We start from the raw sequence: 3,184 nt of genomic DNA, 5'->3' as shown, positions 1-3,184 counted from the left end.
TTTGCTGGGTTGGCAAAATCTGCATGTCGCCTATCTCTGACGCGCTTTTTCTTTCCTTCATGGCTTTTCAATGTGCGATTACTTCTCCTAGGTTTGCAAGAGGTGGATTCACACAAAAAGAGCAGGAGGGATTAGTGCAATGCCCTTATTCAGCTGTGTAAAGGCACTTGAACCTCCCCCATCTTCACCTGTGTTTTCACCAACACCAAACCCTCCCTACAGTCTGAAGAGCAAAGGGGGAGTTTTCTGCTGCTCCGGTGCCAAGAGACGGGCAGGAGAAAGCAGAGGTTTAGCCCTAAGGTGCTACGCACGCTCCCCCCAGCGCCGGGCGAGCGGCCGCTGCAGCAAGCGCTCCCCTGCGGCTCTGTGTCCTGACCAGGCTGCTTACACCACGCAGAGCAGGCAGGTGAGAGGGGTGCCGAGCTTGCCCACAAGCTCCTGGAAAGCAGGGCTCCTTTTTCAGGGCAGCAAAATAAACGCCCTACTTAGCTACAGCTAGCCTCACCTCTTAGTGGAAAGCAGCGCTAACACAGGCACCCGTGCACACAGCAGCACAGAGCAAATGCAAGACGTCCTGGTGCCGGGGCGGGATGGGGGTTTGATGCTTTCACAGAGGTGGCATCTTCCTTTCTGCCCCTCTACAAGCCTTGGGGCACTGCGCAAAACGATCTGCGCCCTCCGAAAGCACGTAGCAGAGGCAGTGCTTTGCCCCGCCAAGAGGTGTAGGGTCCCAGCTCAGGCTTAGCCCAGACCGCAGTGACAACTAAGAGCTTCAACAGCTGTCTTTGAGGGAGGTAAGACATTGCGCGTTGCTCTTGCCTGTCAGTCACCGGGAGACCGGAGTTGGGAGCCAGAAGTTTCCTCCTGCCCACGTTTCGTACCATTTTGCTTCCAATCTCGCTCCCTTGCCCATGGATCAACAGCCCCCACACTTATTTATACCCAAGGAGGAACGCTGATTTTATAGGGGTTTTTAGAAAGCAGTTCTATTAGTGTCTTAGGGACATTAAATCCTACGCATTTCTGCTACACCAGGAACTTCAGAGAAGCAACTGTACTTGCTAGTGTTGGCTGTGCCTTCGGCTTCCCTATTATCAAGTAGGAGATCAATTAGTGCAGATTTTTGCCACCTTCCAAAATTCATAGGTTTCACGGATCACAGCAGTTTATTCTATTAGATATCAGTACTCTAACCTTTCCCTTACAGCCTAAAGAACAGGATTCATGGAGCCACAATAAAGATATACGACAGCTATATTTGTTACTGTAGTTGAGATTTGGAGGAAAGAGAGCTTTGTTTGTTACAAAATGGCATCCACAGAAGAACCGCAATAAACCAGATGCGTTCTTGAAGGCAGCTGCAGATATAGATACAGATATATTCATATCAAAGAATCAAAGAGATCCTCTGATGAAGTCAGTAAAGGTGGTATCAGTCAGAGAAGAACTTGTGCTTTTGTGCTGAAGAGACGAGTAAGGAATTCATAGATCAGGCAAATGAGGAACGAATAACGATGAGGCCGGTTGGGAGCCGCAAAGAGCAGTCATTATGGAAAAGGTCTCTCCGTGAGCCTCAGTCAAGGTCGTAAGAACGTCTGCTTTACATCTCCTGAGCTTAAGAAACATATCAGTGACTGCTCCCTTGCAGGCAGGAACAGCTACACAACCTAAAGCAAAATGGTGGGAGAAGAACAAAGAAGAAGCAGGAGCGAGACTGGTTCAGAAAGGCTTCCACAGGAGGAGGTGCTGAGCAGAAAGCCCCAGGTGGTGTGCGCTGTCCTGGGAAAAGATCAGGTGGCCAACAGAGAAAAGTGTCTGGGGGTGGGCTGTGCAGTCACGCCACTGCCTCATACCCCCTGTAAGAAGTGCCAGCCCAGCCTTCCTGGAGAAGGAATACTGCTGCTTTCTGCAGAGAGAATCAAAACTTCTGTGCGATTCTCAAGTCTTAAAACTCTGACCCCACCCTAGACATGCCTGGAAAGTTCACAGTCTCCAAGTCTTTTCAAACCTTGGCTGTTCTATGGAAACAATGATCTGTCTTAGGGGTGCCACAAAGAACCGTGGCTTGTGTGATACAACCCTTTGTCCAACAGAAGCTGGAGGACATAATTTCTTTCAGCCAATGAACACCTGCAAAGTTACGCCTGCTATGGTGTTGGCACTAATCTGAGCTGGTTTTTTAACTGGTGACCTACAGGTGAAAAGCTCTGCATTCCCCTACTCTGAGCTATCCATTTGCTCAGATTCAATATTTTATGTTCCCCGTGGTGGTGGTGTTCATGCAATATTTAATGGATGTGTACAGTGCTTTGTGGATCACAGCATATCATGTATTTCCGCAGAAATAACGTAAACCATGACCACGTGAAAGATCTAATGCCAGGCTTGTAAAATGCATGTCTTTATTGCATGCAGACATGAACCCTATGTACTTAGTTATAAAACAACATGCCTTACTGCAGGCAGGCTAAGATAGAGCGTGCTGCAACCCCCCTGAAGCATTTTGTGCACTTTAAATCTATGTGAGCGCTGTGGAGTCGCCACCCCCAAACTGGTAGGTCATTGCTTGACATTTTGTTTAAATCTTACATACCAAGAAAGGACTTGTAATGGGTCACAACAACATCCATTGCTAGCTCGCAAGAAAGGGAGTAACAACTACAATTGTATCACGGTCACATTTTTATCAAGGAGGCTGCGGTTCCCATCCAAATTAGTAGGAATTCAGCCATTGACCTCAAGTAGAAGCAGAATCAGGAAATGCAGATTTTTAGGAGAAAACAAAACATCTCCAAAAGCAATTTTATGATGCTGCGGTTATTCCTTCATGTTCTTATTCCCTTTGTGATTATGACCATCACTAGCTCCCAGCAGCTGACAAAGGCTTTGTTCAACATCTTCCATTGGAACCACTTTTGGAGAACAGGTGGGACTTTGATTAAATTTTTTATTTTATTGTACTGAAAAGCACGTGCTTCCATGGAAAGTTTAGATTCCCAGTGAAAGCTATTTTGGCCAAACCAATTTGTTTTCAGCCAGACCCCTTCAAATTTTTGTTGTTGCTGTTTTGGTTGGGTCTGACTGAACCAAGGATTTATCCAGTGAAATTGAAGTACAAAATTCTGTTAGTATGTGCAAAAAGATCCTCTGAAAAATCCCGATTTTTGTTTGTTTTTTGTTACTA

This window comes from Pygoscelis adeliae, unplaced genomic scaffold (assembly GCF_000699105.1).
Source record: "Pygoscelis adeliae isolate BGI_AS28 unplaced genomic scaffold, ASM69910v1 Scaffold361, whole genome shotgun sequence".
In the NCBI taxonomy this organism is placed as follows: domain Eukaryota; kingdom Metazoa; phylum Chordata; class Aves; order Sphenisciformes; family Spheniscidae; genus Pygoscelis; species Pygoscelis adeliae.
This window is presented reverse-complemented; position numbering follows the sequence as displayed.